The sequence below is a fragment of the Metopolophium dirhodum genome, chromosome 9 (assembly GCF_019925205.1).
Source record: "Metopolophium dirhodum isolate CAU chromosome 9, ASM1992520v1, whole genome shotgun sequence".
Lineage (NCBI taxonomy): Eukaryota > Metazoa > Arthropoda > Insecta > Hemiptera > Aphididae > Metopolophium > Metopolophium dirhodum.
The window spans coordinates 19,818,130-19,833,276 of NC_083568.1; the positions used below are offsets into that span (position 1 = coordinate 19,818,130).

General features: G+C 28.8%; 1 protein-coding gene across 9 annotated transcripts in view; it reads left to right on the plus strand.

Moving 5' to 3' along the window:
* The window catches only part of LOC132952688 (uncharacterized), a 47,750-nt gene extending 33,612 nt beyond the window's left edge, over window positions 1-14,138 (plus strand). For all 9 annotated transcript variants that reach the window (XR_009665488.1, XM_061025065.1, XM_061025071.1 and 6 more), the window contains one exon: window positions 13,851-14,138. The gene's annotated coding sequence lies outside the window, so the exon portion shown is untranslated. The remainder of the gene's footprint in view (window positions 1-13,850) is intronic.
* The last annotated feature ends 1,009 nt before the right edge of the window (window positions 14,139-15,147 follow it).

Consider the following 15,147-nt stretch of genomic DNA (forward strand, 5'->3'; position numbering starts at 1 on the left):
TTTTTTCCAAATTTTAGTTTTGTTTTCTAAAATGCATTTGCCTGCAGGCGCTAACACCCTCCTTCAATTTTTTTTTAAGATTTAACCTCTAGTCAAATTTTTTCCAAATTTTATTTTTGTTTTCTAAAATGCATTTGCCTGCGGGCGCCAACACCCTCCTTCAATTTTTTTTTATGATTAAACCTCTAGCCAAATTTTTTAAACATTGACAATCTGGTACCTTTTTGACTAATCATTCTTTCATGAACTAAATATTTTAAATAGTTTTTTTGTTTAAGATTCTGGGCATTTTAGTTTGAACTTTGAAATTTATTTTTCTTCTGTAAAATTTTTTCCAAATTTTATTTTTGTTTTCTAAAATGCATTTGCCTGCGGGCGCCAACACCCTCCTTCAATTTTTTTTTATGATTTAACCTCTAGCCAAATTTTTTAAACATTGCCAATCCGGTACCTTTTTGACTAATCCTTGTTTTATGAAATAAATATTTTAAATAGTTTTTTCTGTTTAATATTCTGGGCATTTTAGTTTGAACTTTGAAATGTATTTTTCTTCTGTAAAATTTTTTCCAAATTTTATTTTTGTTTTCTAAAATGCATTTGCCTGCGGGCGCCAACACCCTCCTTCAATTTTTTTTTATGATTTAACCTCTAGCCAAATTTTTTAAACATTGACAATCTGGTACCTTTTTGACTAATCATTCTTTCATGAACTAAATATTTTAAATAGTTTTTTTGTTTAAGATTCTGGGCATTTTAGTTTGAACTTTAAAATTTATTTTTCTTCTGTAAAATTTTTTTCAAATTTTATTTTTGTTTTCTAAAATGCATTTGCCTGCGGGCGCCAACACCCTCCTTCAATTTTTCTTTTACGATTTAACCTCTAGCCAAATTTTTCAAACATTGCTAATCCGGTACCTTTTTGACTAATCCTTGTTTTATGAAATAAATATTTTCAATCGTTTTTTCTGTTTAATATTCTGGGCATTTTAGTTTGAACTTTGAAATTTATTTTTCTTCTGTAAAATTTTTTCCAAATTTTATTTTTGTTTTCTAAAATGCATTTGTCTGCGGGCGCCAACACCCTCCTTCAATTTTCTTTTTTTAGTTATGTAACTCTAGTTGAATATTTTGTATTGACTTGAAAATTGATAACTTGTAGCCCTATGAATAATCATTCTCTAATGAACTAAATATTTTGAATAGTTTTTTGTTTAAGATTCTGGGCAATTTAGTTTGTACTTTGTAATGTGTATTCCTACAGTTAAATTTTTTCGAAATTTTTTTTTGGTTTCCTAAAATGCATTTGCCTGCGGGCGCTAACACCCTCCTTCAATTTTTTTTTAAGATTTAACCTCTAGTCAAATTTTTTCAAAATTTTGTTTTGGTTTCCTAAAATGCATTTGCCTGCGGGCGCCAACACCCTCCTTCAATTTTTCTTTTACGATTTAACCTCTAGCCAAATTTTTCAAACATTGCTAATCCGGTACCTTTTTGACTAATCCTTGTTTTATGAAATAAATATTTTAAATCGTTTTTTCTGTTTAATATTCTGGGCATTTTAGTTTGGACTTTGAAATGTATTTGTCTTCTGTAAAATGTTTTCCAAATTTTATTTTTGTTCTCTAAAATGCATTTGCATGCAGGCGCTAACACCCTCCTTCAATTTTTTTTTAAGATTTAACCTCTAGTCAAATTTTTTCCAAATTTTAGTTTTGTTTTCTAAAATGCATTTGCCTGCAGGCGCTAACACCCTCCTTCAATTTTTTTTTAAGATTTAACCTCTAGTCAAATTTTTTCCAAATTTTATTTTTGTTTTCTAAAATGCATTTGCCTGCGGGCGCCAACACCCTCCTTCAATTTTTTTTTATGATTAAACCTCTAGCCAAATTTTTTAAACATTGACAATCTGGTACCTTTTTGACTAATCATTCTTTCATGAACTAAATATTTTAAATAGTTTTTTTGTTTAAGATTCTGGGCATTTTAGTTTGAACTTTGAAATTTATTTTTCTTCTGTAAAATTTTTTCCAAATTTTATTTTTGTTTTCTAAAATGCATTTGCCTGCGGGCGCCAACACCCTCCTTCAATTTTCTTTTTTTAGTTATGTAACTCTAGTTGAATATTTTGTATTGACTTGAAAATTGATAACTTGTAGCCCTATGAATAATCATTCTCTAATGAACTAAATATTTTGAATAGTTTTTTGTTTAAGATTCTGGGCAATTTAGTTTGTACTTTGTAATGTGTATTCCTACAGTTAAATTTTTTCGAAATTTTTTTTTGGTTTCCTAAAATGCATTTGCCTGCGGGCGCTAACACCCTCCTTCAATTTTTTTTTAAGATTTAACCTCTAGTCAAATTTTTTCAAAATTTTGTTTTGGTTTCCTAAAATGCATTTGCCTGCGGGCGCCAACACCCTCCTTCAATTTTTTTTTACGATTTAACCTCTAGCCAAATTTTTTAAACATTGCCAATCCGGTACCTTTTTGATTAATCCTTGTTTTATGAAATAAATATTTTAAATAGTTTTTTCTGTTTAATATTCTGGGCATTTTAGTTTGAACTTTGAAATGTATTTTTCTTCTGTAAAATTTTTTCCAAATTTTATTTTTGTTTTCTAAAATGCATTTGCCTGCGGGCGCCAACACCCTCCTTCAATTTTTTTTTATGATTTAACCTCTAGCCAAATTTTTTAAACATTGACAATCTGGTACCTTTTTGACTAATCATTCTTTCATGAACTAAATATTTTAAATAGTTTTTTTGTTTAAGATTCTGGGCATTTTAGTTTGAACTTTGAAATTTATTTTTCTTCTGTAAAATTTTTTTCAAATTTTATTTTTGTTTTCTAAAATGCATTTGCCTGCGGGCGCCAACACCCTCCTTCAATTTTTCTTTTACGATTTAACCTCTAGCCAAATTTTTCAAACATTGCTAATCCGGTACCTTTTTGACTAATCCTTGTTTTATGAAATAAATATTTTCAATCGTTTTTTCTGTTTAATATTCTGGGCATTTTAGTTTGAACTTTGAAATTTATTTTTCTTCTGTAAAATTTTTTCCAAATTTTATTTTTGTTTTCTAAAATGCATTTGTCTGCGGGCGCCAACACCCTCCTTCAATTTTCTTTTTTTAGTTATGTAACTCTAGTTGAATATTTTGTATTGACTTGAAAATTGATAACTTGTAGCCCTATGAATAATCATTCTCTAATGAACTAAATATTTTGAATAGTTTTTTGTTTAAGATTCTGGGCAATTTAGTTTGTACTTTGTAATGTGTATTCCTACAGTTAAATTTTTTCGAAATTTTTTTTTGGTTTCCTAAAATGCATTTGCCTGCGGGCGCTAACACCCTCCTTCAATTTTTTTTTAAGATTTAACCTCTAGTCAAATTTTTTCAAAATTTTGTTTTGGTTTCCTAAAATGCATTTGCCTGCGGGCGCCAACACCCTCCTTCAATTTTTCTTTTACGATTTAACCTCTAGCCAAATTTTTCAAACATTGCTAATCCGGTACCTTTTTGACTAATCCTTGTTTTATGAAATAAATATTTTAAATCGTTTTTTCTGTTTAATATTCTGGGCATTTTAGTTTGGACTTTGAAATGTATTTGTCTTCTGTAAAATGTTTTCCAAATTTTATTTTTGTTCTCTAAAATGCATTTGCATGCAGGCGCTAACACCCTCCTTCAATTTTTTTTTAAGATTTAACCTCTAGTCAAATTTTTTCCAAATTTTAGTTTTGTTTTCTAAAATGCATTCGCCTGCAGGCGCTAACACCCTCCTTCAATTTTTTTTTAAGATTTAACCTCTAGTCAAATTTTTTCCAAATTTTATTTTTGTTTTCTAAAATGCATTTGCCTGCGGGCGCCAACACCCTCCTTCAATTTTTTTTTATGATTAAACCTCTAGCCAAATTTTTTAAACATTGACAATCTGGTACCTTTTTGACTAATCATTCTTTCATGAACTAAATATTTTAAATAGTTTTTTTGTTTAAGATTCTGGGCATTTTAGTTTGAACTTTGAAATTTATTTTTCTTCTGTAAAATTTTTTCCAAATTTTATTTTTGTTTTCTAAAATGCATTTGCCTGCGGGCGCCAACACCCTCCTTCAATTTTTTTTTATGATTTAACCTCTAGCCAAATTTTTTAAACATTGCCAATCCGGTACCTTTTTGACTAATCCTTGTTTTATGAAATAAATATTTTAAATAGTTTTTTCTGTTTAATATTCTGGGCATTTTAGTTTGAACTTTGAAATGTATTTTTCTTCTGTAAAATTTTTTCCAAATTTTATTTTTGTTTTCTAAAATGCATTTGCCTGCGGGCGCCAACACCCTCCTTCAATTTTTTTTTATGATTTAACCTCTAGCCAAATTTTTTAAACATTGACAATCTGGTACCTTTTTGACTAATCATTCTTTCATGAACTAAATATTTTAAATAGTTTTTTTGTTTAAGATTCTGGGCATTTTAGTTTGAACTTTGAAATTTATTTTTCTTCTGTAAAATTTTTTTCAAATTTTATTTTTGTTTTCTAAAATGCATTTGCCTGCGGGCGCCAACACCCTCCTTCAATTTTTCTTTTACGATTTAACCTCTAGCCAAATTTTTCAAACATAGCTAATCCGGTACCTTTTTGACTAATCCTTGTTTTATGAAATAAATATTTTCAATCGTTTTTTCTGTTTAATATTCTGGGCATTTTAGTTTGAACTTTGAAATTTATTTTTCTTCTGTAAAATTTTTTCCAAATTTTATTTTTGTTTTCTAAAATGCATTTGTCTGCGGGCGCCAACACCCTCCTTCAATTTTCTTTTTTTAGTTATGTAACTCTAGTTGAATATTTTGTATTGACTTGAAAATTGATAACTTGTAGCCCTATGAATAATCATTCTCTAATGAACTAAATATTTTGAATAGTTTTTTGTTTAAGATTCTGGGCAATTTAGTTTGTACTTTGTAATGTGTATTCCTACAGTTAAATTTTTTCGAAATTTTTTTTTGGTTTCCTAAAATGCATTTGCCTGCGGGCGCTAACACCCTCCTTCAATTTTTTTTTAAGATTTAACCTCTAGTCAAATTTTTTCAAAATTTTGTTTTGGTTTCCTAAAATGCATTTGCCTGCGGGCGCCAACACCCTCCTTCAATTTTTCTTTTACGATTTAACCTCTAGCCAAATTTTTCAAACATTGCTAATCCGGTACCTTTTTGACTAATCCTTGTTTTATGAAATAAATATTTTAAATCGTTTTTTCTGTTTAATATTCTGGGCATTTTAGTTTGGACTTTGAAATGTATTTGTCTTCTGTAAAATGTTTTCCAAATTTTATTTTTGTTCTCTAAAATGCATTTGCATGCAGGCGCTAACACCCTCCTTCAATTTTTTTTTAAGATTTAACCTCTAGTCAAATTTTTTCCAAATTTTAGTTTTGTTTTCTAAAATGCATTTGCCTGCAGGCGCTAACACCCTCCTTCAATTTTTTTTTAAGATTTAACCTCTAGTCAAATTTTTTCCAAATTTTATTTTTGTTTTCTAAAATGCATTTGCCTGCGGGCGCCAACACCCTCCTTCAATTTTTTTTTATGATTAAACCTCTAGCCAAATTTTTTAAACATTGACAATCTGGTACCTTTTTGACTAATCATTCTTTCATGAACTAAATATTTTAAATAGTTTTTTTGTTTAAGATTCTGGGCATTTTAGTTTGAACTTTGAAATTTATTTTTCTTCTGTAAAATTTTTTCCAAATTTTATTTTTGTTTTCTAAAATGCATTTGCCTGCGGGCGCCAACACCCTCCTTCAATTTTCTTTTTTTAGTTATGTAACTCTAGTTGAATATTTTGTATTGACTTGAAAATTGATAACTTTGTGCCCTATGAATAATCATTCTCTAATGAACTAAATATTTTGAATAGTTTTTTGTTTAAGATTCTGGGCAATTTAGTTTGTACTTTGTAATGTGTATTCCTACAGTTAAATTTTTTCGAAATTTTTTTTTGGTTTCCTAAAATGCATTTGCCTGCGGGCGCTAACACCCTCCTTCAATTTTTTTTTAAGATTTAACCTCTAGTCAAATTTTTTCAAAATTTTGTTTTGGTTTCCTAAAATGCATTTGCCTGCGGGCGCCAACACCCTCCTTCAATTTTTTTTTACGATTTAACCTCTAGCCAAATTTTTTAAACATTGCCAATCCGGTACCTTTTTGACTAATCCTTGTTTTATGAAATAAATATTTTAAATAGTTTTTTCTGTTTAATATTCTGGGCATTTTAGTTTGAACTTTGAAATGTATTTTTCTTCTGTAAAATTTTTTCCAAATTTTATTTTTGTTTTCTAAAATGCATTTGCCTGCGGGCGCCAACACCCTCCTTCAATTTTTTTTTATGATTTAACCTCTAGCCAAATTTTTTAAACATTGACAATCTGGTACCTTTTTGACTAATCATTCTTTCATGAACTAAATATTTTAAATAGTTTTTTTGTTTAAGATTCTGGGCATTTTAGTTTGAACTTTGAAATTTATTTTTCTTCTGTAAAATTTTTTTCAAATTTTATTTTTGTTTTCTAAAATGCATTTGCCTGCGGGCGCCAACACCCTCCTTCAATTTTTCTTTTACGATTTAACCTCTAGCCAAATTTTTCAAACATTGCTAATCCGGTACCTTTTTGACTAATCCTTGTTTTATGAAATAAATATTTTCAATCGTTTTTTCTGTTTAATATTCTGGGCATTTTAGTTTGAACTTTGAAATTTATTTTTCTTCTGTAAAATTTTTTCCAAATTTTATTTTTGTTTTCTAAAATGCATTTGTCTGCGGGCGCCAACACCCTCCTTCAATTTTCTTTTTTTAGTTATGTAACTCTAGTTGAATATTTTGTATTGACTTGAAAATTGATAACTTGTAGCCCTATGAATAATCATTCTCTAATGAACTAAATATTTTGAATAGTTTTTTGTTTAAGATTCTGGGCAATTTAGTTTGTACTTTGTAATGTGTATTCCTACAGTTAAATTTTTTCGAAATTTTTTTTTGGTTTCCTAAAATGCATTTGCCTGCGGGCGCTAACACCCTCCTTCAATTTTTTTTTAAGATTTAACCTCTAGTCAAATTTTTTCAAAATTTTGTTTTGGTTTCCTAAAATGCATTTGCCTGCGGGCGCCAACACCCTCCTTCAATTTTTCTTTTACGATTTAACCTCTAGCCAAATTTTTCAAACATTGCTAATCCGGTACCTTTTTGACTAATCCTTGTTTTATGAAATAAATATTTTAAATCGTTTTTTCTGTTTAATATTCTGGGCATTTTAGTTTGGACTTTGAAATGTATTTGTCTTCTGTAAAATGTTTTCCAAATTTTATTTTTGTTCTCTAAAATGCATTTGCATGCAGGCGCTAACACCCTCCTTCAATTTTTTTTTAAGATTTAACCTCTAGTCAAATTTTTTCCAAATTTTAGTTTTGTTTTCTAAAATGCATTTGCCTGCAGGCGCTAACACCCTCCTTCAATTTTTTTTTAAGATTTAACCTCTAGTCAAATTTTTTCCAAATTTTATTTTTGTTTTCTAAAATGCATTTGCCTGCGGGCGCCAACACCCTCCTTCAATTTTTTTTTATGATTAAACCTCTAGCCAAATTTTTTAAACATTGACAATCTGGTACCTTTTTGACTAATCATTCTTTCATGAACTAAATATTTTAAATAGTTTTTTTGTTTAAGATTCTGGGCATTTTAGTTTGAACTTTGAAATTTATTTTTCTTCTGTAAAATTTTTTCCAAATTTTATTTTTGTTTTCTAAAATGCATTTGCCTGCGGGCGCCAACACCCTCCTTCAATTTTTTTTTATGATTTAACCTCTAGCCAAATTTTTTAAACATTGCCAATCCGGTACCTTTTTGACTAATCCTTGTTTTATGAAATAAATATTTTAAATAGTTTTTTCTGTTTAATATTCTGGGCATTTTAGTTTGAACTTTGAAATGTATTTTTCTTCTGTAAAATTTTTTCCAAATTTTATTTTTGTTTTCTAAAATGCATTTGCCTGCGGGCGCCAACACCCTCCTTCAATTTTTTTTTATGATTTAACCTCTAGCCAAATTTTTTAAACATTGACAATCTGGTACCTTTTTGACTAATCATTCTTTCATGAACTAAATATTTTAAATAGTTTTTTTGTTTAAGATTCTGGGCATTTTAGTTTGAACTTTAAAATTTATTTTTCTTCTGTAAAATTTTTTTCAAATTTTATTTTTGTTTTCTAAAATGCATTTGCCTGCGGGCGCCAACACCCTCCTTCAATTTTTCTTTTACGATTTAACCTCTAGCCAAATTTTTCAAACATTGCTAATCCGGTACCTTTTTGACTAATCCTTGTTTTATGAAATAAATATTTTCAATCGTTTTTTCTGTTTAATATTCTGGGCATTTTAGTTTGAACTTTGAAATTTATTTTTCTTCTGTAAAATTTTTTCCAAATTTTATTTTTGTTTTCTAAAATGCATTTGTCTGCGGGCGCCAACACCCTCCTTCAATTTTCTTTTTTTAGTTATGTAACTCTAGTTGAATATTTTGTATTGACTTGAAAATTGATAACTTGTAGCCCTATGAATAATCATTCTCTAATGAACTAAATATTTTGAATAGTTTTTTGTTTAAGATTCTGGGCAATTTAGTTTGTACTTTGTAATGTGTATTCCTACAGTTAAATTTTTTCGAAATTTTTTTTTGGTTTCCTAAAATGCATTTGCCTGCGGGCGCTAACACCCTCCTTCAATTTTTTTTTAAGATTTAACCTCTAGTCAAATTTTTTCAAAATTTTGTTTTGGTTTCCTAAAATGCATTTGCCTGCGGGCGCCAACACCCTCCTTCAATTTTTCTTTTACGATTTAACCTCTAGCCAAATTTTTCAAACATTGCTAATCCGGTACCTTTTTGACTAATCCTTGTTTTATGAAATAAATATTTTAAATCGTTTTTTCTGTTTAATATTCTGGGCATTTTAGTTTGGACTTTGAAATGTATTTGTCTTCTGTAAAATGTTTTCCAAATTTTATTTTTGTTCTCTAAAATGCATTTGCATGCAGGCGCTAACACCCTCCTTCAATTTTTTTTTAAGATTTAACCTCTAGTCAAATTTTTTCCAAATTTTAGTTTTGTTTTCTAAAATGCATTTGCCTGCAGGCGCTAACACCCTCCTTCAATTTTTTTTTAAGATTTAACCTCTAGTCAAATTTTTTCCAAATTTTATTTTTGTTTTCTAAAATGCATTTGCCTGCGGGCGCCAACACCCTCCTTCAATTTTTTTTTATGATTAAACCTCTAGCCAAATTTTTTAAACATTGACAATCTGGTACCTTTTTGACTAATCATTCTTTCATGAACTAAATATTTTAAATAGTTTTTTTGTTTAAGATTCTGGGCATTTTAGTTTGAACTTTGAAATTTATTTTTCTTCTGTAAAATTTTTTCCAAATTTTATTTTTGTTTTCTAAAATGCATTTGCCTGCGGGCGCCAACACCCTCCTTCAATTTTCTTTTTTTAGTTATGTAACTCTAGTTGAATATTTTGTATTGACTTGAAAATTGATAACTTTGTGCCCTATGAATAATCATTCTCTAATGAACTAAATATTTTGAATAGTTTTTTGTTTAAGATTCTGGGCAATTTAGTTTGTACTTTGTAATGTGTATTCCTACAGTTAAATTTTTTCGAAATTTTTTTTTGGTTTCCTAAAATGCATTTGCCTGCGGGCGCTAACACCCTCCTTCAATTTTTTTTTAAGATTTAACCTCTAGTCAAATTTTTTCAAAATTTTGTTTTGGTTTCCTAAAATGCATTTGCCTGCGGGCGCCAACACCCTCCTTCAATTTTTTTTTACGATTTAACCTCTAGCCAAATTTTTTAAACATTGCCAATCCGGTACCTTTTTGACTAATCCTTGTTTTATGAAATAAATATTTTAAATAGTTTTTTCTGTTTAATATTCTGGGCATTTTAGTTTGAACTTTGAAATGTATTTTTCTTCTGTAAAATTTTTTCCAAATTTTATTTTTGTTTTCTAAAATGCATTTGCCTGCGGGCGCCAACACCCTCCTTCAATTTTTTTTTATGATTTAACCTCTAGCCAAATTTTTTAAACATTGACAATCTGGTACCTTTTTGACTAATCATTCTTTCATGAACTAAATATTTTAAATAGTTTTTTTGTTTAAGATTCTGGGCATTTTAGTTTGAACTTTGAAATTTATTTTTCTTCTGTAAAATTTTTTTCAAATTTTATTTTTGTTTTCTAAAATGCATTTGCCTGCGGGCGCCAACACCCTCCTTCAATTTTTTTTTTTAGTAATGTAACTCTAGTTGAATATTTTGTATTGACTTGAAAATTGATAACTTGGTGCCCTATGAATAATCATTCTCTAATGAACTAAATATCTTGAATAGTTTTTTCTGTTTAATATTCTGGGCATTTTAGTTTGAACTTTGAAATGTATTTTACTTCAGTAAAAGTTTTCTAAATTTTATTTTTGTTTCCTAAAATGCATTTGCCTGCGGGCGCCAACACCCTCATTCAAATTCTTTTTTAGGAATGTAACTAGTCGAATTTTTGTATTGACTTGAACTTAAATAACCTGTTTCCATGCTAATAATGCTTCTTTAAAGAAATAAATATTTTGAATGGTTTTTTCTGTTTAAGATTCTGGGCATTTTAGTTTGTACTTTATGATGTGTATTCTTATGGTAGAACTATTTCTAAATTTTTTTTTGGTTTTCTAAAAAGCATTTGCCTGCGGGCACCAACACATCGCTCCATTTTTTTTCGAAATTTTTTATTTGTACTTTGTAATGTGTATTCATACAGTAAGTATTTTCCACATTTTTTTTTGGTTTTCTAAAAAGTATTTGCCTGCGGGCGCCAACACCCTCTTTCAAATATTTTTTTAGGAATGTAACTAGTTGATTTCTTGTATAGACTTGAACTTAGATAACTTGTTGCCATGCGAATAATCCTTCTTTAAAGAAATAAATATTTTGAATAGTTTTTTCTGTTTAGTTTAATATATCAACAAAATAAAATAAAAATAAAAATCTGATATCTGCTTAAGTGTTATCAAGTTGATGAAGCAGTTGATTGTTGTTAATTTGACAACACCTCCCTTCAATTTTTTTTTTTTATGATTTTAACCCTAACTGAATTTTTTAAACATTGATAATCTGATACCCTCTGTATTATCATTCTTTTGTGAGCTTATCATTTTGAATAGTTTTTCTGTTTAAGATTCTTGGGTTTTTTAGTTTGTATTTTATAATGTGTATTCCCACAATATAATTTATTTAAATTTTTTTATGTTTTCTAAAATTCATTTGTTTGCGGGCGCCAACACCTTCCTTCAATTTTTTTTTTATGATTTTAACACTAACCGAATTTTTTAAATATTGATAACCTGGTGCTATACGAATAATCCTTCTTTAATGAACTAAACATTATGAATAGTTTTTTTGGTTAAGATTCTGGACATCTTAGTTTGAACTTTGTAATGTGTATCCTAAAGTAAAATTTTTTCCACATTTTTTTTTTGTTTACTAAAATGCATTTGCCTCCGTGCGCCAACACCCTCCTTCAATTTCTTATTTTTAGGAATGGAACTAGTCGAATTTTTTGTATACACTTTAACATTGATAACTTGGTGCCCTCTGAATAATTATTCTTTGATTATTCTTTAACTAAATATTTCTATTAATAAATTACATTCTTTTTATACATTTTCTAATACATATATTACGGTGATACTGTAACGAACCCAATAATACACATGATATATTATTGTGATCGTTTCGCCTTCGGCTACATTTGGCAACAAGAAGATTAGATAAATATCAGCACATAGAAATTCGACTAAATTAATCAAAATCATATATCCGATTAGAAAATCTATGGGAATATAACGAGAGGGCAATGCGATCTTGAACTCGTATTACAATAGGTTCTACACCTCGCCTTAATCAAAAATCATAAATGTATGAATATAATATTTAGAAATTGCTTACGAAATGAACATATATATATATAATGCACAGTATCTAAATATTGACGGATGTCGTATAACATATATTGCAAACACAACAGGACACGATTCACGGGTTAACCAGGCGTGGGAATATATCCATTATTAATTGAACAACGTCCTGTGAAGTCTACAGATAAGTCGATAGACTAGGGGGAAATGGGAGAGCAGGAAGCCCTATAAAACCATACCCAAAACGGCCTGAAGATTAGACGTGTGACACCACAGTACAGACGAGCACCTTCGCGAAAGACAACATATCAACTAGTGGAATTAGACTTAGAATATTTTATGCAGAAGAATTCAATAAACAACTTAAACTTTCAACCAGTCTAATTATTTCGTCAACTCTAATACCTAAGAAATCCTCTACCAACAGTCTTGCTACCTGCAAATTATAAACTAAGCAGTTATCCCAATTGCTAGTTTATAACAATACACCTCCGATCATACTAACTATTAGTTTATGTAAATAATACACACACATTTTTTATGTTTGAATTCTGGACATTTTAGTTTGTAATTTGTGATGTGTTTTCCTAAAATACAATTTTTTCCACTTTTTTTTTGGATTTCTAAAATGCATTTGCCTGCGGGCGCCGACACCCTTCTTCAATTTCTTATTTTTAGGAATGGAACCAGTCGAATTTTTTGTATGCACTTTTACATTGATAACCTGGTGCCATACGAATAATCCTTCTTTAATGAACTAAACATTTTGAATAGTTTTTCTGTTTAAGATTCTGGCAATCTTAGTTTGAACTTTGTAAAGTGTATTCCCATAATATAATTTATTTAAATTTTTTTATGTTTTCTAAAATGTATTTGCCCGCGGGCGCCAACACCCTCCTTCAATTTTTTTTTTTTAGGAATGTAACTTTACTTGAATTTTTTGTATAGACTTGAACATTGATAACTTGGTGCCCTATGAATAATTCTTCTTTAATAAACTACCTATAAGTTTGAATAATTTTATCTGTCAAGATTCTGGGTATTTAAGTTTGAACTCTTTAATGTGTGTTCCTACTATTTAATTTTTTCTACATTTCTTTATGGTTTCTGAAATGCATTTGCCTGCGGGCGCCAACACCTCCCTATGATTTTAACACTCACTGAATTTTTTAAACATTGATAGCCTGGTGCTATACAGTTTGTTGGTTGCTGTTACAGTTGATGATTTTAATTCACCCAGAGAAGCCTGATAAACTTAACGATGTCTACTTCATACACACTTATGTTTGGATATTACTCAAGTCTCCGATTTTAAACGTTTGTCAAAACCAAAATTTACTTAGTGGTTTATCGTTTTTAGTTGATACAGTGGTTTATACTTATTCTTGTTTTCAAAACTGAAATATTTAATGTATCACATACAAGGAACTAGGAAGTCGAGCCAATGTATAGACAAGTCTTCCGGCTCAGATGAAGCCATACAATATTGGCGTGAATTATGAAACTTATAAAGGTCAAAATATTGTTGATAGGTTTTTATTTTAAAGCTATTAACTAACATCCCTACCTGTTCACGCAATACATTGTATAATATCTAATTATGTGCGTGGACATAAATTTGTATATCGAAAGGGCTCGGCCCATTTAGTCAAAATAAATTAATAAATTAATAATTATTTGTTACAATCTTAAAATATCCATAACTTGTTTTTTAAAAAAAAAATACAAATAAATGCTTGCAATGTTTTAGTATGTATATTGAAGATGTTGCCCATCAGCTGTTATGATATTAATTATTAAATTTAATTAAATATTTAAATTATAGGTTTACTCCGTCGTCAAACCCGTTGCCATTCATGGAATTTACTTCTCAACAAGGAAAGACAAACTTCTTTGAAAGAAGACTAAGTGTACACCAATTACCTTCAGTTGTACTCTGAATCATGTTTGTGAATAAAATTATTTATCAAAGACTTATTCATAATATTATAAGAAAACTTTATTTTTAAATTTTATAATTGAAGTGAAAAGTATTAAAATTTTTTATATACTATCATAGTTTTCATATTTGTCGTATTTATAGTTAGATTGTAATATAAAATTTATAAGTATATGACTAATGTGTTATAATTTATTGTTATACCTGCTTGCAGCAGTTATTTGTTCATGCTAAATAAGAAACTCTTATTAAATAAGAAGAAATAAATTATAGTATAATATAAGATGTAACCGTATAGGCATATATAACAATTAAAAAATGTTGTTTTTTATGTCTATGGATTAACGAAATTAATAATAATATCATAAATTACCAAAATAAATATATTAAGAGATGCGTGGTACTACTGTTCTTTCATCACTGTACACTATATACTAAAGTTCGACAGACGACGGTTTACCGGGCGTGCCTGGGAAGTTATATTTCTTTGGTAATTAAATTACAATATGAATTATAAGTTAGGTACCTATTATGTTGGTAGGTACTTATCCAAAACTCGTTTATCAGGATTTAAATAAAAAGGGAGGTCAATGGAAAAAAAAAAAAAATTGGAAGTCACTCAGCTGAACAGTAGGTTACAAGTGGGTGACTGTTATGGATAGTGTTAAATTTGAATTCAATGATATAATATCATTGTATACGAAAAACGATTCTAAGTGGAGACGATTTGTCAGCCTAGGATATTGTATACTATACTTATATTGATATTATTAAATATTATTAATACCGTAGCCGGTTAACTGTTAAGTTGTATTATTATTATTATTTGTTTATTATCATATTTGTATATAATAATATATTTTAGACGTTTCAATTACCCACGAATAATATTTTTAAAATAGTTATATAATATATTACAAGTTACAACAAATTAAGAACGATATTGCAAAAATTAATTGCCGGAAATAATTAGTTTTTAACAGAATACGACAGGGAAGTCTGAATTTGGCGGCCAGACTTATTTTTAAGTTATATCAAATACTATAGATTAGAATACGGGAAGCTCTTAGATTTGCTAGGGGACACTGTAGCGCTACATATTATAGTAGGTTGCCCATATAAGCCCCTTAATTTTTCTTTTTTAGACACTGATTAACTGATAAGTTATTAGTACAAAAGAACA